Source organism: Balaenoptera borealis (genome assembly GCF_965194805.1).
Source record: "Balaenoptera borealis genome assembly, chromosome: X".
NCBI classification, from domain to species: domain Eukaryota; kingdom Metazoa; phylum Chordata; class Mammalia; order Artiodactyla; family Balaenopteridae; genus Balaenoptera; species Balaenoptera borealis.
In genome coordinates this window covers 95,396,324-95,418,276 of record NC_138881.1, presented here as the reverse complement: position 1 = coordinate 95,418,276, position 21,953 = coordinate 95,396,324, and the positions used below count along the sequence as shown (strand labels likewise).

At 41.1% G+C, this 21,953-nt stretch overlaps 1 long non-coding RNA gene across 1 annotated transcript in view; it reads right to left on the bottom strand.

Annotated features, from left to right (window-relative positions):
* Nucleotides 1–853: 853 nt before the first annotated feature.
* Nucleotides 854–21,953, bottom strand: part of LOC309620851 — a 100,182-nt gene continuing 79,082 nt past the window's right edge. Inside the window, exon 2 of the long non-coding RNA XR_014239699.1 lies at nucleotides 854–11,901. This is a non-coding gene — a long non-coding RNA (uncharacterized lncRNA). The remainder of the gene's footprint in view (nucleotides 11,902–21,953) is intronic.

Below are 21,953 nucleotides of genomic sequence, written 5' to 3'. Positions count from 1 at the left end.
AAAGTAGAAGTAAAAGCAAGGGAGAGAACAAGGAAGGGAATCCATTATCTGACTAAACAGCAGGTACTTGGTCACGTATGAAGAGGGCAGAGAACTAGAATTTACAAAGTCTAGGACTTTCAATATTCCTCGCTATTGGGGCCAGAAGAGACATTCAAAGATTAGGTAGCCTTATAATAAACTGTTAGTCTGCGAAGGTTGAATCTGGCCGCAAAATCTGACTTTTAGATCCTTGCCCTCACAGCAAAGGCCCTACACATAGGTCCTGGGCATGCCTGCAGTAGATCTTTCCTGAGCTCCCACGTAGGAAATCTCACTGTTGGTCTATGGTGCTGACCTTTGGAAGAACCAAGAAGACTTTAGAATCTTCTCTCTCTCTCCCTCCCCTCTCATTTTTTGTTCTTGGGCTGATTATAATTGTATTAAGTTCATTCAGTTCCCTATTTATAGGTTGTTATGAAATCTGGCTGTCAGTAATCAATAACTCAGGGCTTGAAAGTTCCTGAGAGAGAAATATCTTTTGTAGATATTAAAAGGTGAGCTTTTATAAAGAGTAATTAAGGTAACGTTTCCTGAGTTGGGGGGAGATGTTGAGATCCCATCAGCTATAATGAGTATACCATGTAATTCAAGTGTCTTACTTTGAGAAGCTGGTAAATGAGAAGCCATATAAAGAATAAGTAGAAACTGGAGAATAGGTACTTCAGTAAGGAAAAAATAGCTCTTAACAAAAGCAATCTGACATTATTATTACTAATTTTATGTAATAACCCAATCATACATATTTTGTTTCACTCATCGAAATGATGATGGCATAATGAACATAAGTACATGTAATCTCCTTTAACTGTGGAAATTATTTCCTCATTCATTCAGCAAATATGAACACCTACTATGCGCCAGGGATTGTTCTAGATAGCTGGGAATACATGTTGAACAAAATAGACATTAAACAAATCTGATGGTGATAAGTGCAATGAAGAAAAACAAAGAAGGATAGGACACAGGGAGTGACAGAGACTTCTATATTGGATCAGGTAGTTAAGGAAGGGCTCTATGATGAGGTGACATTTGGCCTGAGGGGAAGAATATTCCAGAGAGAGGAAGAGCATATTCCAAGTCTCTGAGATACAGGATTGAGAAAGATTGTGATTGATAGGTTCTGGCATACATGGCAGAAGGCAACCTGGGGGGTAGGGGTAAAGTGAAACCCAAGTCAAAAAGCTATTTGTAAATGAGGGTTGTTTGTAGAAATGTTGGTGGTGGTGCTTTGCTTGACATACACAGATGCTCAATAAATACTTGTAAGATAAGAGCTGAGTGTAATTACAATGGGCACCGATGGTCAGCTGATTCAGGTACAAGAGCTCTCGCCTTTTAGCAACTTCCTATGTCATTGTTGAAGCATTGTTCACAAATAAAGTTGTTAGAAATTATTCAAGACCATGATAAAAAGCAAAACGAAACATCGAAGAGGGTATAAGCTTTGGAATCAGATAAACCTGAGTCTGAGCCTCAATGTTCCCACTTACTAGCTGTGTGACCTTTAGCAAGTTATTTAACCTCCGTGCCTGAACCTCCTCATTTATACGATGGATATAAAAGTGATTTTCTTGGGCATTTGTTAAAATTAGAATAGATGGCGTATGTGAAATGCTGAGTACCATGTCTGACACATACTTAACAAATAGTAGCTCCTCCCCACTCCTTGCACATGCCTGGTGCTTTAAAACTAGATAAACAAATGAACTTATTTACAAAACAGAAATAGACTCACAGATATAGAAAACAAACTTACAACAGTTACCAAAGGGAAAGAGGAGGGGGAGGGATAAATTAGGAGTTTGGGATTAAAAGATACACACTGCTATATATAAAATAGGTAAACAACAAAGTCCTACTGTATAACACAGGAAACTATACTCAATATTTTGTAATAACTTCTAATGGAAAAGAATCTAAAAAAGAATACATATATATATGTATCGCTGAATCACTTTGCCGTACACTTGAAACTAGCACAACATTGTAAATTAACTACACTTCAATTTAAGAAAACTAGATAAACAAATTTACCTGAGACCACCACATTTGATTCACACAACAAGCCCTGGGGGCAGGACTACAGTGAGTGACATGGACTGCAAATACTCAAAATATTCTAGGAAAGGGAGAGCCCACAGTCTAGCTGGAAGAAGGATGACTTTTCTTCTCCTCTACAGTCTTTCAACATCAAGAAAACAACAGTTTGCTCTGTTTATGCCCTGTCTACGAGTCAAAGAATATATGTTGGTCTTATTTAGAAAAGGATGAGGGTAGTATTAATGAAGTCATTGATAATGACCCCTCCGGAATTTTTAAGAGACATTTTGACTATCCCACACTTACTAGGTTGAACCATATGAATTTGCTGATATTTAACTGGCTTTTACCTACAAAATGTGCAGTGTCATATGCTTCAACCTAATATTTCATTACTGAATTTTTGAGAGACTTTGTTTAGTTTTTTTTTAAATTTATTTTCTTTCCCCGAATCAGGGAAGGCTTAGAAATGACTTGTTCCTCCTCACCCCCTTGCAAAATAGGGGCATAAATAGCATTTATTTCGTGCCAAGAATGATGAGCACCATGTGATTGTCAGACTATAATGTCATATTATTAGCCCCCTTTGCATTTCATATTTACAGCGGCATGTGGCTGAGCTGAAGTCTATCTTTTAATCTTCCCCTTGTTCTGACTGGGGGCAGCCAAGTTTGATAGGTCTGCAATTTGGGCAAATGCCGTGGAGACTAAAGAACAGCAGGAACAAATTGGCATCATTCTGTTCGCATGCTAGTGAGAGAGTGTAAAGAGGCAGTTTACTCCCCTTGTTGGGAGAAGTGGGAGAGAAAGATATGGATAGTTAGTGGAGAGTAAATTGCTACTACATAGAAAAATGAACTGAATGGATGTTTTTGGTTGAGGGAGCATTTAATACAGAAGGGGTAATGCAGTGTTTGATGGCTCAAGATGACATCATTTGAATCACAAAATGTTAGACCTTGAAGGGCTCTGTGCGATTATCTAGTCCAATCTTCCTTTATAGAGGAGGAAATGGAGATCCAGAGAAAGAAGGCAACTTTCTCAAGATCACACAGCTAGTTAACTGTACTCCCCCAAATGATATATGCCTAACCCAGGGAGCAGATCCAGGTATGTGAGGGGAGCTCGAAACAACAAGATCAACTTGACCCTTCTTGATTCTTGGTGCATCAGCTTTACTATGGATTGGTCATTTAATATAAACATGAATCGTTCATAGTCAGAAATATGCAAATTAAAATATTCACTGGACTATCACTTTACACCTTTCAGGCTGACAAAAATCAGAAATTTGGATACTGCTAAAAGGTTGGAAGGGATGAAGGAAAAGAGGAACAAACTCTCCTCCAGTGCTGGTGGGAGTCAAAGCTGGTGCAGCCGTTCTGGAGCGCAATCTGGCAGAACTTAGTCTAACGAAGAAAACACATATATTCTATGGGCCAGCAATTCTCTTCTTGGTATATACCCCAAATAAATTTTCATATGGGTCCATATGGGGACATGTACAAAGATGTTCCCTGCATCTCTGCCCGGGGAGGTGGGGAGTTGACAGCTATCTGAGTGCTCATCTCTGGGTAAGTAGACAGGTAAAATGTGGTGGATATACACACTGGAGCGTAATGCCTCAGTGAGTAGCATCAGGTTAGATGTATACAAAGAGCACGGGCAGCTCTCACATACACAGTGCTGAGAAATAAAAATGTAAGCACTGAAAAGAGATATATATAATAAATACCATTTGCATGAATTAAAATGCATGCACGTAAAACAATACATTTTGGAATAATTCAAATAAAAAGATACACTAAAACACATGAGCATGGTTCCTATGTTGGGGGAAGCAAATGGGAAGGGCGGTAGGAGGCTAAAGGGTAATAAAATTAAAATGAAATAAACAAGAGATAGAGTACCAGATTCACATAAATTTTTAAAACAGTAGACGTCAAATAAATTTTCTACGTGAGACTGGCTTTATACTTTGTCCCCAATCTTGTAGAGTGTAGTAGTGGGGGAGGGGTGGGGGAGGGGTGAGGAAGGTTACTGGTTCTGCCCTTTAGGGTACCGTGGTGGAAGAATTTGAGAGGCCCGGAACCACTCAGGGAAACCATGGACTTCATTTATGGATCAAACTGCTCCACGTTGGCCCCTTCACTAATAACATTCTCTTCAGCACTCCCTGAAGAGATATCTAGGCCAAAGGAGCCTGCTGGACCTACTTTGCACCATTTTCATTTTCGACTCCTAGTCAGTTGGTTCCTGAAGTGAGAGCTCCCTGACTTGATCACCTCTGCCCCCACTCCTGCCCTGCCTTCTGGAACTTTCTCACCTCAGCAGAAGGAAGTTCTATTTTCCTGCTGGCTTCTCCCCAGGAGGCTTTGCTGTAAGGGCTGCCACTCCACATTTACTTTCCATGTAACAGGAAAACATTTATCACAGCCAACGATAGTCCACGATTATTTTACAACTTCCAAGTTTCACGATAAAAAGAAATGTTCTTAAAGCTGCAGAGCCCAGAATCTCGGGGACATGGAATTAAGAGTCTGAAGGTGCACAAGGAAGATAGAAGAAACAAGGACTCCTTTCCTTCAAGATCACCCTAAGGAGCTTGGTCAGAAATGGAGTGTGCATGGAATAGGAGAAAAACTTGGGAAGGCCTGGAAATTTGTAGGAGAGTGTGAGAAAAACTGGGCTGGTGGGACAGGTTCCTCAGTAATAATGTCCTGTATTTATAAAGAGCACATTGATGAGGAGAACAAAAGAACAATTTGTGAGGCTCCAATGAAAGAGCAGATATGGAAATAGTAATAAGTTTTAAACTAACTGTATCATTTTAAGTATTTTCATATTTACAATCTGTCCAGTTGCCAGAGCTCATAAAATTTCCAACATACACAACCTACCAATTTCTCAGTAACACAAGAATCTCAGAAGTCCTTTATATACTCTTCACCCGGATCACCTTCCTCATCACTACTGAATCATCTACTTCTTTGTCCCTTTTGCCCATTTTATAGGTGTCAGCATCTCTGTTGTTCCACAGTATTTATCCTAACCACCAACAAAACAGTGAAGGGAGATGAGTTCCTGCCAACCAGGGCCCCAAAGTCCCCACACTAGGATTACATATGGTGTTAGGGAGTTCTATATAACTTCAAGAAAACTAGTGCTGGGAATTGCCTGATTAGTTTCATCTTATTTTCTCAACTTCTAAACTTCCCAGTGTGGTGTTGGAAAGTGGGTTTTAGCACCAGTTAGACTTGGGTTCAAGGCTCTACCAGGGATTTACAAGGTACCTAATCTCTCCAAATCTCAGTTTCTTTACCCTAGCCAGTGATTGGCATTTGTATGTCTGGAGAGTTGAATGCAAATCTGTAAAATGATGATAAATTTCTTTCTCACAGGACTGTTGTGAGATAAGCAATATGTAGATAAGCTATTAGTATAATGTAAGCTTTACTTAAATGTATTATAGTGCTTGGTGTATGGAAGGCATTCAAAATTTGCCCACTTTCCTTTTGGTATCTCTTTCCTTTCTAAATTCAATGTTGAGAATACTCACCTACTACTGGGCCTCGCTGCCCTTTCTCTTTGGTACTTTCAAATTTCCCATTGGCATCCATCTTTTTCTTGGGGGGAGGGGAATGATAAAAAAAGACAAATTCAGTATAGTTTTTATTCCTAAAATGGCAGCAGGGTTACACAGGGATTTCAAATGTATTGTTAATGTTTAACTTCTTGCACTAGGTGGTGGATACATAAATGATTGTTATTGTGGCATCCACCTTTATGACTTTGTCATTTGGATGACCTTTGCTAGTTCCTACGTACCTTAATCTATCTCCTCGTCCTCCAATTCTTGCCAGACTTATGTCATCTGCAAGCTCTATAACTGGGGTTGGCCTTCATATTACCATACCTATTTTCAGCCTACTCCTCTCAGATTGGATATACATTTTCTTTTTTTTTTTTTAACATCTTTATTGGGGCGGGGAATTGAGAGAGAGAGAAAAGTGTGAGGGTGAAGGAACTATATGGGCAACTTTGCCTTATTCCTCTTGCCACTTTGGAGTCATACAGCTCTGGGACCAAGCCCCAACTCCATTGCTTGTAAACTGAGTGACATTAGGCAATATACTTCGTTTCTTTCCATAGGTCTCAGTTTCTTCACCTGCAGAATGGAAATAATGGCATCCACCTCACAGGGTGTTGTGAGGACTACATGAGATCATGTGTATGGTGGGGAGCACCAAATCAGAGGTTTCCAAACTTGCCACCACTCAAAGCCCATCTTATCATCTTCCCCAACTACACGACAGGGTTTTGAGATTATTTTTTACTAAAATATATATATTATTTTCTAAAAAACATAAATAGCTACCAACGAGAATAGTCCCAAAGGTTGGTATTATATCTGTTAATTGCTAAATTCCTATCCAAAAGAGAAAAAAGGTACTTTTTAGTCTAAGGAGCCATATCTTAAGTAGTATGTGTAAAATTTCAATTGACTTAAATTGCTCCAAATCTAGAAGCCATTAAATGATAAGTGTTTGCAATCTACCTCCCAATCTACACTCCCCTCCATCCCCTACCCACAAATAAACTCACACTCCCTGGCAGTGGTCAGGCCACTGAGTGCATCTTCTAAGCTCTCCTTGTTGATGTAGAATCTAGGTAAGTGGAACTACAAAATAAAGAGCTTATCTAGGGAAGAGGGGTGTGGGTCGGGAGAAAGACAGGTGTCTCCTTGGGCTACATTTGTAAGAAAGGTTTAGGGAGACACAGCTGGGGAGAAATGGGACCTGGACGCAGCTGTGGTGTGTGGAAAAAACAGAGAGTACAGGAAATGGCAAAGGGGATTTTTGAGGAACTCTTTCTGTTCCTTATGAATGTACTCTGTCTTTGGCACTTTAGAAGGAGCTTGCTGTGAAGATTTTAACTGTGCTTCGATTAGTTTGGATGTGGGACTTGTTTTCCTTTGATCATAACACTGTGATAGAGGGGGCCGTGACACAACTGGGCTTTATTCAAATTATAGAGCAAGACCTCTTAAACCAGGTCAAATTGTTTTCTAAATATAGTGCCTCATTCCTTAAGGGAAAGAACACAGTCTTTAACTGTGAAATCTTTCCAAAGTTCTCCCAGGAGTTCTGAGGTATTTTCTCCAAAATACATTAACTTCTTTAACAGCTGGAAGTCAAGCGCTACTCCTTATTTGGCAGAATCTGTATTATTTCCAATCTGAATCTTAGATTTTTAATGACAAGCTGTCATTTATTGAACACGTACTCTGTTAGTACTTTATGGATACCATCTCACTGAGTTCTTATAATAACTCTGTTACATGGGAATTATTGTCCCTGTTTTACAGAAAAAGAAACAGATCAAGAGAGATAAAGTGACTTTTCCAAAGTCACCCAGCAGAGCCATAATTCAAACCCAAATCTGTCCAATGCCATGACCTGTGCTTTCAATGATGACACTTTGCTGCCTGGAAAGAGGCTAATGGGTTACCTATCCCAGGAATATAAACATTTTAGTTAGATACCCAAGGAGTGACTCTGTACGAAGTTAGCAGCAGAGGTATTTTTGAATAGGGGACTATTTCTAGCAGAAACCTTGGGCAAATCTCTTCTTCTGAGCCTCAGTTTCCTCAACTCTAAAATGAGAACACTAATACCTGTCACATAAGCTTGTTTGCAAGATTAAATGTGAAAAGAAATATAACACAAGTGCTCACTGAATAGTGGCTAATGTTGCTATTGTTAATATTATTGCTAAGAGAATGAATGGATTTTTATAAAGGAAGCAGTTCTTTCAAGTGAACTAAGGTAGCCTTGGTTGTGGACAGGATACCATACGTCTTGTGTCAATTACTTTTAGTGAATGAAATTAATAAGAAACAGTGGTCTAACTTGGAAAAGTCAGAGCAAACACTTTGAGGGGAGTGAGAGGCCTTTCTAAGTGCACGGTGGTACCAAAGGGGAAGGTGTCTATGAAAGTAGAGGATGGGGTAAAGGGACTGAAAGGAAGTAAACGTGAAAACTATACAAATCAAGGAAGTAGCATGAGTTAGGCAGGCCAGAGCACCTACGAGGAAGATTTTAAAGCAAAACTCAGGAAATCCTAAATACACTAATAGGTGGAGGATACCATTTAATAAGTTGCATTTAATTCTGACTTGCATGGAGTAAAGGAAGAAATGTGTGCTCATTGGATACTACTTACTGAATATGGGTGGGGGTGGAAGTCTCAGTGATCTTGGCCACATGTGCTTTGTAGAAAGTTTAAAGAGTATTGCATTGGGATTCTTATCCAATACCCCTCATTCCCAGCCCCAGAAACAAAACCTGTTGGGATCTAGTGATTAACCTATTTCCCTAGGACTCATCAGAGGGCCATCTTAGAAGTACAGCTGACATCCTATGAAATTATCAGGGAATTAGATGGGAAAGAGGTCCCAGGAAAGCCAGCCCTCCCCCAAACAAATTGAAACTGGGGAAGATAATGATCAAGGGCCACAGCTTCTCAGTTCTTCCCCTTCTTCTCCCTCAGTGTTCTCCTGTTCTCAGCCTTATCACATCTGCTTCTACTCACGGTCACCAAAATTTCCTCTCAGATATTTCATTCGTATCCAGGTATGAACTACTCCTAACAGCTTCATAGGGCTTAAGGCTTCTTCCGGGCACAACTCCAAGTGGCACCATTCAGATTGGAGCAGCTTATGCAACCCTGACAGTTCTTCTTAAACTTCACCTCAAGCACCCCTGGGCAGAGGAGAAGGAAAAAATATCCCCCAGGACATCAGAGGTATAGCCCAAAGTGATTTGTTGCAAGATTGGCATTATTTTGCTGTCTCCTGTTTTATTGTAAAACAAAAGAAAAATATATGAATTTAACAGTCTGTTCTACTAGATATTGCTATGGACTGAATTGTGCCCACCCCCCAAATTCATAAGTTGAAGCCCTAACCCTAACCTCCCAATGTGGTGATATTTGGACATGGGGTTGGATGAGTTCATGAGGGTGAGGCCCTTACAATGGGATTAGTACCCTTATAAGAAGAGAGCTTGCTTTCTCTCTCTGCCACATGAGGACATATGTGGCCGTCTGTGAGCATGGAAGAGGCTCCTCACTGGGGAACCAAACTGGCCAGCACATTGATCTTGCACTTCTCAGCCTCCGTAGCTGTGAGAAATAAATTTCTGTTGTTGAGGCCACCCAGTCTATAGTATTTTGTTATGGCAGTCCTAGCTGACTAATACAGATACTAATGCTTGCTTCAATATACAAATGATGCTTTAAATAATCTAAAGTTACCTAACTTCCCTTCCCTCAAATCTTGGAGTAAAAATTGACACTCCAGGAAGATGTGCCTTATTTAACCTATTGCTTTGAGTCTCCCTGCTTCTGAGGTCAATCTGAGAAACACAGGCAGGGAAGGCTCTCTTGCCCACACTTTGCGTCTCATCCAGGAGCATTTACATTTCAACAGGAAGCCAAGTCCTTATTTGAAAGGTACTCAGTAATAGGAGGAAGTTTTATTTTTTGTTTATTAGAATCATCCTAAACCCCCTGCCTTTCCATACCATATGAAGTGGTTTACTACGTCTAGGGTTTGGGCAATATGGGCTCTATGGTGTCCCTGATAAGGACAGCATAGGCTAGCACATTGAATGATTATCCAGAACAAGCGATCAACACACAACAGCTACTCAAATCCACTCATCCACCTAGACAGCCATTGTTTACCAAACATCTACTACCTGCCGAGCAGTAGGACAAGTATGTATAGAGAGAATTCCAATAAAATCTTAAATGGAGAAATCTGACCAGGAAGGTGTGTCTGGTATCCAGGAGAAAATGAAAGATGTTCTTTTTTCTCCTAGGCCCGACCTGTTCTCAGATTTCCTACTCACTAGCCCTTTATCTACTCAGAGAACTAAAATTGCTACTTCTAGAATACTGTGAAGCTAAGTACTGAGAAAAAGGTGGGGCCCTACCCAAAACAGCTCGTTCTGCATAGCACCAACGTCTGTGTATTGTTAGCCTTGTGTTTTCCTTTGGCATTTGCATTCATTAGGGTATCAGGATGATCCAGCCCAGGAATAAGATCATTGTTTTAAAAACTACCAAGTCTCATCCTGGCTTTGTCTCAGAGTGGCAGGCGATTTACTTTGCTATATTTGAATGATGCCTAAAGTATCAAACTCACCTTCACCCAGTTGAATAGCAGATTTGCGGCCTGTTAGAGGCCTCTAACCCAACTTATCCCATTCTAGTCCTGGTGCTCTAGCAAAAACACCCAGAAAATGGGGTGATTTTAAGTCAGAATTATATTTTAGAAGCTCCCATATATCTCAGGCATTCTCAACACCTACTTTTGCTTATACTTCATAGTACTAGGGAAGACCTTCCAACTGGAGCAAGTCACTTAAGCCACTTGAGCCTCAGTTTTCTCATCTATCAAATGGGGCCAATATCAATGGTACTGCCTGCCTCACAAGGATAGCATGACAGCAAATGAATCCCACCTGTGAGTGAGTGGCGACGAGGACGAGGAGAAGCCAGTAAGAGAATTATGAGGGCAGATGCCAGGCAGTTCTTGTTGAGAGGAAAAAAAATATGAAAGAGCAACAGAAAGAATATCAGGGCAAGATTAAGAAAACTTAGCAGTACTCAAAGTTTGAATTAACCAAGCTAGGGCACAGTAAGGATCACAAGTGAGTGTAAACTCAGGAGGCAAATAGAAAAATGTGCTAAGTTTGGATCAAATGAGTTGAAGGAAGGAATGGAGAAAAAATGAGGGTTTTTTTTTTCAATCTTGAGGAATCGTATCATGTATATCCTGTATAGGAAAGTAATATCCAACCAGGCAGACGGGATTCTGCTTATTGACATAGTACTTCTGAGGTAATACAGACTAACAGACATGGACACGACATGGGTTTTGGTGTTAGAAAGACCTGGGTGTGAGTCTTTCTCCACCACTTACTGATTGGTTGACCTTGGACAAGTAACCTCTCTGAACTTGAGTGACTTCCACTGTCAAGTGGACACAATAAGAGTGCCTGCCCATAGGGTTATAAGAATTAAATGAGATACTGCATGGAAATGCCTAAAGCAGAGCCCCACACATAGAAAATGATTAATAAATATTAGCCACTACTATTATCACCTTAGTCAATGATAGAAGTAGGATCAGGAGATTTTTAACTGGAGGAATTAGGATGGAAAGGTCTGGAGCACAGGGAACTACTGAGGATGGCACGTTGATGGGTTGAGTGCCAGCATGAAGGGACCTGGGATCCCAGAGGGGGCATACACACACAAGGTTCCCGACAGATGCTGAGCAGAGAGGGACAAGGGCCCTGAGAGGAGGATAGGAAGTGCCAAGGACAAGCTCGTTATATTTCAGGGTTTAGCTCTTGGCCATTCATGTGTACAGACAGCACTGGGACAAGCTTCCTGATGTGGCCACTGCAGAAGCCCTTCCACTTTGCTCCCACCAGCCTCCCAGAGAACAGAGTTTCCAACAGAGGTGGCCGACCACTGCGTCCAGTGCTGCTACATAAAGCCAGCGTGTGACAGAGAACGTTTGCCAGCCCGGGGCTCGCTCAGCCTGGGCTGTGTTTCCCCCCTTCCATCCCTCCCCTCTCCATAACTGATTACTTTCCAGGGCACCTGTTTTATCCAGTTAAAAGAAAGCATACTAGTTAAGAGCTCTGGAGTCAGCCTGGCTATGTTTGAAAGCTGACTCCTCCAGTTACCTGTGTGACTTTGGGCAGGTCGTGGAATCTTTCCAAGGCTTGGTTTTCTTACCTGTAAAATGGGGATAATTCGAATTGACCTTCAGTACAGGATTGTTGTGAGGCTTAAAGTGAGATAATACATGTTAAGTTCTCCTGGAGTTCTGCCTACGTCTAAATTCTAGATAAGTGACTGCTATGGTTATTCGACTGTTACACGTCGTTCTCTTTGTGATCATGGTATCTCCCGTGCCAGGTAAATATCACACGTTGTTCTCTTGACCAGCACACCATAGCTTACTCCCAGAATGTAAATGGCATCTGAACAAATGTGCTTTAAAATCAATATTGACTGCACAAAGCAGTGCTGGAGTTTGGGGGAGGGGAGCAAGATATGGAGATGGACACACAAACGCCCACCAGCAATCGGCTCCCACTTACAAATCTCTCAGTCTCCCCCCTCACAAGAGACATTTGCGAAGGAGCTTTTCAAAACCAGAAATAGGTTTTGAGAGGAAGTATCTCCTCTTCATCTCCCACCTCACCCCAAGCCACCACCAAGGGACAGTAATCCCGTCAGACCAATCACAGAATAGCAGACCAGGAAGGGAAGGACCACTCCCAGCTCATCTAATGAAACCTCCTCTGAGGCCCAGAGAGGCCAAGTGGCTTGCTCCAGGTCCCACAGCAAGTCCGCGGCTGAGCTGGCATTAGAAACCAAACCTCCTAATTCTTGTGCAGCCTCCCAAGGGAGGCAGCATGTGGCAGAATCTGAAAATTGCACAATGTCCCTCTGAGAATACAGCACTGGCTGTACAATGGCATATATTATACAGGGAAAAACAATTGTGTTTCTTCTCTCCCTGCTGAGCTGTGTTTGGCAAGTTGTTGGTACTGATAAAGGTGTAGCTGTAATTCACTATGATTACTCCCATCCCCTCCATGAACATGCCATGTGTTCAGCCATTTGCTCACATGTAGATTACTTACGTTATAAGAATCTGCATATTCACCCAGCCCAGATCTATGAGCTACTGACAGCTCCTGAGTGGAAGGGGCAGAGAGTATTTTGTTTTTCACCTTTTGACAGCCCTCAGCATTGTATCAATGCAAAGGGGACTATTGAAATGCTTTTGGTGATGATCAGATCTCTTAATAATGTGTCAATAAACATGGAAGGGAAGAGAGGAAAGATAGGGATGGAGAGATGGAAGAATGGGGTGGGAGGAGAGAAACATAAGGAAAGATGGGGCAGGAGGGAGTGGGAAGATAATGGGTGGGTCACGAAGTGCATTAGCATTTGTTGTACCGCATTCTACAACAATATACAAGAGGGTTTCTCAAAACACGTGCTGTGGAATAGTGTTCAGCGGGCTGCCACACAGAAAAGATTTCTGTGAGCCAAGAAAAAGCGTGTGGGAAAATCCTGGTATGCAAAGAGTAATCAGTTTCTTTACTGTAGGACTACTTGGAGCCTTTTATATGTTGACCACATCCCCAGGAGATACTGCAGACAGCGTTCCCCTAAACTTCTTTAACTAAGGAACATGCTCTTGGTCCTTTCACCAGGAACAGGTCCTTTTAAAACATTTTTAATCAGTAATAAAACTAGAATTCTGTTCTATATCTACCCATTCAGGTACTTATCAATACCTGCCAAAACAACCATGTGCCTTTGCAATACTCTAGGGGACAACATGCTTAGACAAACACACGTGCACACACGCACAGCAGGCAGTGGCTGGTGCCTTGGAGAAGGTCATCCTAGCCACCTTTCCATGTGAAGTCTCCTTCCTCATTGCCAGCAGCCTTGGCTCTGGGGATCGCTGTCTTCCTGGCTTGGCTTCAGAGCCACAGAAAGATGTGACTGAAGTTGTACACTTTACCCTTAGGCAGTCTTCCTTAGACATCAGCCACAACAAGGTCAACAAGGTTCCGGTCCTTTACTTTGAGGATGAGGCCCCACCCCCAACCACATGACCATACTCAAATAAAGAAGAGGAAAAGGGCAGCATTAGCTTCTGTAAAGACTGGAAATGTAATGCTGGGGTCAGTAGCCGGTGGAAGTCAGTAGATAGCGATTATTAGTTCGCAAGCACTAGGTAGTGAGTGGAAGTAATATTGTAGTAGTGGTTCTAGTACAGGCGCCTCTGCATATTGAAATATAAAACATTACTGAGAATATGTTATATAGTGAATTAACATAAAATGGAACCCTATGTTCCATTATTTTGAATGGGAAAATAACAAAACATCCCCAGACCCCAACCAATTTTCCTAAATATTACTAAAATACTCTTAAGCAACTATATATATCCATCCATGAAGTATGTGTTAGTAACATAAAGCATTTAAAATGTTGATATCTAATTATTTAACACTTAAGAAACTCATAAATAGGTATTTTTATGTTTCGGATGCAATAATTTACAACCTCAGAAACAAAGTATATTTTCTTCCTAAACTCCAATGAACACAAACTGTAATATAAATAAACAATGAAATAATAAGTTAGAGATTCTCAAGATGTGGTCCACATGGACCTTGGTTGATAGTGCCCCCAGGTACTTGAAATAAGCAAATACTGGGACTCATGAAAGGCTAAGCTCTTAGGAAAATGGTGGGGGAGATGATAGTGATGATATACAATGCTTTTAATCAGCTGGAACTCAAGATGCTATCCTATCCAGAGAGGGGTACATTCTATGTCCTCTGGATGGGACTCCCATGCAACTCAAACGTTTTCACCTGAGGGCTTTCAATTTGAATAGTGAATGTGGGATAAACATTTTTTTAAGTTATTATAATGAATATCTAGATAGTGAGACTTTAGATAGTGAGGAATATCTGTATAGCAGTAATGGCAGCCATAATGGTAGTTCTCATTTACTGAAAACTTTACTTAAAGGCAAGGTCCCCATTTGTCTCATTCACCAATATATTCCCAGTGCCTAAGCACAAAGCTCAGCACATTGTTAGTGCGCTACAAACATTTGTTCAGTGAATGAACCGAGCACAAATTGAGTACCAGGCACTAAGCAATTCACCCGTGTTATCTCATTGAATCCTAATATTAACAACCCTAGGGGTAGACAGTGTCATTACTCCCATTCTTCAGATGAGGAAACTGAGGCCTAGAATTAAAGCAGAACTTGGCCAACATTACACAGTGCATATGTCAGAGCCAGAAACATGAACCTGTGTCTTCCTGAGTCCAAAGCCAATGTTTTTAAGCACCATCCTATATACGATTCTCTTCTCTCACTTAGAAATTCAGACACCTGCTTGGGTTCTATATGCTATAGAATTTTCTGCCACCTCACCTCAGAGACCTTCAGAAAAACCATCTACTTCTAAGAATTATGAATCTCTTTCACATGAGTTCATTATTATTAAGTCAAATCTTTAAATACTATGACATATTTTGTTTTCTTTATTTGGATTAATAATAATTACAGCTACCATATGTTAAGCCTTTCCTATGTGCCAGTCAGGCACTGTGCTATGTCATATTATATCCATTATTTCAGTTAACCTTCACAGTAACCTGATGAGGTAGGTACTGTTATAATTCCCATTTTATAGACAAGGAAACCGGGGTTTGGAAAAGTTAACTTCCCTAGGCAAATATCCAGTAAATGACAGAGCTGAAATGTAAACTCATGTGTCAGATTGCAAAGCAAATGATCTCAGTCACTCACCACACCTCTTTGGTGACCAGCTGACCAATCAGCTGATGTGACAAAACAGCAGACCTTACTGCTCCTGCCTTATCAAATATTGCCAGGGCCTGAAGGAATCCCACCCTCCTCCTCTTAACCTTTGCAAATCCTACTGTTCTTCCATACGTTTCCACTTCCTCTGTGAAGCCTTCCCTGACTACTGTTGTTTCACTCCTTAGGGATTGCTCCCTCTGCTTCGTCCCCCTCAGCACTCCATGTGTGAGCCTCAAAGACTGGTCAGTCCCTACTTCCCCACACTAGTCTCTGGCTTCTCTGGTGTAGCTGCCTTCCCTGCTCTCACTGGTTGGACTGGGAGCTCACACAGGGCAAGGCCCAGGTTCGTTGTGAAGGGGAGCAGAATATGTCACCTGAAAATGTGCGTCTTTGGCATAAGGATTATTTTAAGCTGACTATTTTTAGGAAAGAGCAGACACAGGAAAAGCTTTGAAAACGAATAGAAGTTACCCTTTTGTGAGGGACGTTTACATTTATAAAGGAAATCTCCATTTGTAAGGGTATCTCCCTCTGTGCACCAGGAAGAGGATGACCTGATCTCTAGAAACTCTTATCCATGAAGAAGGCAATGACAGCTGGAGATACTATTTAAGGAGATGGCTTAGGCCATTTTGGAGAGTTACTCAGTTTTCCTGAGTCTCTCTCATGTATACAGGAGGTATACATGTTATTAAACTTCTGTTTGTTTTTCTCCCATCAATGTCTTCTATTAGAGGAGGGATCTCAGCCAAGAACCTAGAAAGTTCTTGGAGGCACCGCCTGGCTGGACCCTCAGTGTGCGGAGTGGGCTGCTGATGGCTGTGTGTGAAGCTGTGCACCTGTGTCCCACCTCCACCCCCAACATATCTTCCCAGAAGCGTAGAGGGAAAATTATTTTTCCTCCCCTACAGCTATTTCCCCACCATAAGTAGAATGCCATAAGCACGGTAGGGACAGGAGAGTGTGGCTGCCGTGGCACAGGGTGCACGTGAACTTGTCTTAAAGAAATTAACCTTTATTGTATTCTTTCTCCTATTATTGAAGCAATATACATTTATTTTTGAGAATTCAGAAAATATGCATAAGCAAAATGGAGAAAACGACTTAAAACCCTATTATGCAACCACCTAGAGAGAAGCTTTGTTAACAGTTTAACAGTTTAGTGCACATCCTTTCATACCTAGTTTATGCATGCCTGCTCCTATTTTTTTACGCATCAGGAGTCAACTATTCAAACTAATTTATAACTCGTTTTTCCTGTAAAAAGACATAGGGAACACTTTGTTATAGCATTGAATGTGCTTTTACATCATTTTTAAAAGACTACACTATATCATACACTAGACTTGATTTAATGAATTCCTTGAACATTTAGATTGTTTCAAATTCTTTGCTCTTCAGACACACTGGAAGTAACCTAAATATTATCACTAGAGGAGTAATTAAATAAAGTATGTTACAACCAGTCAATGGAATACTATGCAGCTGTTTTAAAGCTTGATATAGAATGCTAAGTGATGATATGGAGTAATTACCAAGATATCCTATTAAGTAAAATGAGAAAAGCGTAAAATCACATGTGTAAAATGGCCTGTTTATATTACAGATAGATGGTTTTGTGTGCAAAGATTTTTCTGGAAGGATACACAGACACAAAAAATTCAAAACTTGCTCACCATCACCAATCATCAGAGACATGCAAATCAAAACCACAATGAGATATCACCTCACACCTGCCAGAATGGCCATCAACAAAAAGACCACAAATAACAAATGTTGGCGAGGGTGTGGAGAAAAGGGGACCCTTGTGCACTGTTGGTGGAATGTAAATTGATACAGCCACTATGGAGAACAGTATGGACATTCCTTAAAAAACTAAAAATAGAACTACCATATGACCCAGCAATTCCACGCCTGGGTATATATTCACAGAAAACAAAAACACTAATTCAAAAAGGTACCTGCACCCCAATGTTCATAGCAGCATTATTTACAATAGCTGAGATATGGAAACAACCTAAGTGTCCATCGACAGATGAATGGATAAAGAAGATGTGGCACATATATACAATGGAATACTCTTTAGCCAAAGGAAAGAATGAATTTTTGCCATTTGCAGCAACATGCATGGACCTGGAGGGTATTATGCTTAGTGAAAGAAGTCAGAGAAAGACAAACACTGTATGTTGTCACTTATGTGTGGAATCTAATAAATAAAACAAACGAATGTATATAGCAAAATAGAAACAGACTCACAGATATAGAAAACAAACTAGTGGTTACCAGGGGGGAGGGGCAAGTTAGGGGGTATGGGATTAAGGGGCGCAAACTACTATGTATAAAATAAATAAGCTACAAGGATATTGTACAGCACAGGGAATGTAGCCAATATTTTATAATAAATTTAAATGTAGTATAATCTATAAAAATTTTGAATCACTACATTGTACACCTGAAACTAATATAATAATGTAAATCAACTATACCTCATTAAAAAAATACATAACTGTCAGCAATGGTTTTACCTGGGGAGATGTGGGACTAAAAATGGGCAGGAAGAGGTTGTCTTTTTATTTTACACCCTTCAAAAGGACTGAATATTTTAACTAGGTGATACATATACATATATAGAGAAGGGTGATGAAAAACCTTCTCAGTACATATTTATATATGTTTATGACAGGTGATTTTTCAATGTGCTGGGAAAGCGAAAGGCAGGGACGAGTTATATTGGCACTGAGTGCCCGAGGTAGTTAACAGAGGACACACGGTTAGGAAGAGTCAACATGTCCCATGGGAAGGCCTAAGAGGCCCTCTGCCCCGTTGCAGAGGTGCTGAAGGCTGGCTTTCACAGAGCTACACACTAACTGCAGACATCAGAGCCCAAGGGGAGAGCGAGGCTTCCAATTCCTGCTCTAAAGCAGTGTTTTCTTAGCTGTGTTCCCTGAAGCCCTCAGAGTCTGCTGAAAGGGATGCCAAGGTTCCAGGGCCTAGCTGTCATTTTACTCAAAGCAGATTCATTAAAATTTTTTTTTAATTGTAGTAAAATACACATACTATAAAATTCACCATCTTAAACATTTTACAGCATACAGTTGAGTGGTATTAAGAAAGCAGATTCACTTTTAACCTGATTCATATATTGTGGCTCCACAGTTAAAAGACATTTGATAACGAATGCTCTAAACATAATACTTCTTGATTTTTCCAGGGCACAACACAGGTGAGAAATGACAACATTTACATGGTACATCAAAGTGGAATGACAAGTTTATTCATGGCCAGAGGCAACAACTGCCCATGGACTCTGGCTGTCTATCTAGCAGACCACCTGGAAGGATCAATAGCTCAGCACAACTGTAACTCACTCAGGGCACATCAGTATGCCTCAGCTTAGCAGTTGGAAAGCATTGTTCAAAGGACTGAAGGAATCAACTCTCAAAACTCAAGAGTTAAAGCTAAATGCCAGTGTTGATTGGCCTTCAGCAAGAACAGCCTGCAAAGGGGACAAGGACACAAGGGTCTTAGGAACTAACTGGCTCCAAGACAGCTGAGCCCACTTACATGACTCAATCAGAAAGAGTGCCAGGGCATCAGTCAGTTTTACAGAGGGTTGGTTAAGCCAGCAAGTCAGTTTAAATAAAGGTCAGTTAAAGAGCTTCTTCTGTCATTGGCACCATGCACCTGAGCAAAAGTTAAAGCTCACCTTGCTTCTGGGATCAGCAGAGAAAAGGGTCTTTGAAGAATCCCAATCCCCCACAAGAGGGGTCTGTACTCAGTCACTGGGGCCACAGCGGCTGGACTCCTGTCTGGGGACAGGAACACTAAACCAACCATTAAGCAGAGGAGTAATTATTAAGACCCAGATCATACATCCTTCTGCCCCAACAGAAGGCTCAATTTCCTAGGGAATAAGGAATATAGGGGGACTCTGTAGAAAGAAAACTCAAGAATAGGAACCTAAGACCTGTGTTTTAGAGGCAGAATTTCATAGCTATACCCAGGCTGTTTCTCTTTTAAAATAACTAACATTTATGAGCATTTACTATATGCTATACAGTTTACATGATTTATTTCATTTAATTCTCACAGGGAGGTTTAAATGAGTTAATCCATGTAAAGCAGAGATGACAGTGTCTAGCGTATAACAGACGCTCAATAAATCTGAGCTAAAACAAAAAGTGCTCTGAGGTGGATATATTATCCATGCTTAATGCTTGGGGCAACTCACACCCAGAGAGGTAAGATAACTTGCCTAAGGTCAAGTCAAAAGTATAATTGCAAATCTGGGATGCAGGCATTCTCACTATATGATACTCACATAGTATCAATACTATACCATGTTATCTCATCTACCCAACCAGCCAAGCAGCCAACCAACCAACCAATCAACCAAGCAACATGTTTCTAGATACCTACTCAGTCTCAAGTACTTTAGATACAGATTAAGGCCCAGGCCTGGTCCTAAAGAAATCCTAAGTCTATGGGCTTCCCTTGTGGTGCAGTGGTTAAGAATCTGCCTGCCAATGCAGGGAACACGGGTTTGAGCCCTGGTCCGGGAAGATCCCACATGCCGTGGAGCAACTAAGCCCACATGCCACAACTACTGAAGCCCAGACGCCTAGAGCCCCTGCTCTGCAACAAGAGAAGCCACCGCAATGAGAAGCCCGTGCACCATAACGAAGAGTAGCCCCAGCTCGCCACAACTAGAGAAAGCCCGCATGCAGCAACGAAGACCCAGTGCAGCCAAAAATAAATAAATAAATAAATTTATTAAAAAAAAAAAAAAAAAAGAAATCCTAAGTCTAATATATTACAACAGTTTTCAGCCAGCTCTCGTGAGAGGAGAGAATTATAGCTAGAGCTTCCCTGACATGAGTGTCCCAGAACCCACAGTCTATCTTTTCTATATTGTCCAAGTGAAGTAGGCCCATGAGAAATCTAAGGTAAATGAACAGATGTATCACATTTTTTAAAAGTTGCTATCCACTGTCTGGTGGGGAGACAGACCTAAAAACCAGTAACTGCAATCTGGCCTCTGTACCATGCTGTAGGCACACACAGGAGGGAACCATTAATTCCACTTGCTGCTGAGAAAAGATAGAAAATGGGGATGGGTAGCATGGAGAGCATTATCTTCTCTTCTTGAATCTTATGGTAGGTGAGATAGAGCTCCCTGGAGCACAGGAAAAGGCAGTCAGCAGTGGAAAAGGGACAAAGATGGACACAATCGGTCTTCCCATTTCTCCTGACTTTTATCTTTTAGACCTAAGAATAACTTAGGAAGAAAAAAGGCCAAGAAAGAGATGGCCAGGAAAAGGGATTCTTAAGAGAGGATAACTCAGAAGGAAGGGAAAACAAGAGGCTGGAACAGGATACTCTGAAGTCATACTGAGAGCTGGGGAAGAGGGGGGTTCTAGGAGGAGGTCACAGGATCTCTGTGAGTTTGCGGGAGGCAGTGAGATAGAGTGTAGTACAGCTAAAGGAGACTTATTTAATTCTGTAATAACTCCTAAGATTCACCCAGGAATTCTAGAGTAGAACTAATATTTGGGCTGAGTCTTAAAATATCCGTAGGAATTAGCCAGGTAAAGAGGGGGAAAGGGGACAATAGCATGAACTAAGGCACTAAGGCAACCCAGAGAATAGTAGGGTTGCTGAACTCCAGGTCCTTTGGTGTGGCCAGGGTTTTAGGGGAAAGTGATGAAAGAGGAAGCTGGATAGAGAGGAAGTCCCAAGGGCAAGTGATAAAGGGTCTTATGTACTTTAAGGCGGACCTTGGCATCTGTCCCCACAGAGCCTTGACTTCTCTGGAGGAAAAGCACTTTTGATCCTTCCCCCTCTCTGTAATGTGGTAAAGGACATGTGAAGAAATGGCCAGAGAGTTCATTCCAGTATCAAGGAATACATTTCAGCAATATTTTTCAGTAGTATATTTCAGCAACATAAAATACAACTGATTATTGTCACTAATCTGATTTTTTTTTGAAATTGGGATATTTGGGTACAATCTTCATGTACTTCGATATAAAAACACACTATACAAATTGCACAGTAATTCCAATGGGGGAAAAAAAAAGAAATGCAAACTTAATGAGCTGTACTTAGAGTGTTTGATGAAGTTGGCATTATAGATGATGAGGGCAGGAATGGAAAGAGACCCATTAACCTCACTTTTTTCCAGGATCCCTCCCATCAGCTATAGCTGAAAATGATTGGCTATAACACCCTAGAGGCTCAAAGTACTGAATTTGGCTCTGAGGCTTAAAGTCTCAGAAGGGCAAGAGGAGAAGGGGGAAAGGCTCTGGTATGGTTTGGCCCTTTGAGGACGACGGCTCACGGGAACCACTTGAGGGCAATAAGTGAAGAGAAGAGAAGCAGTGGAATTTCTACACTTCAAGTGGACATG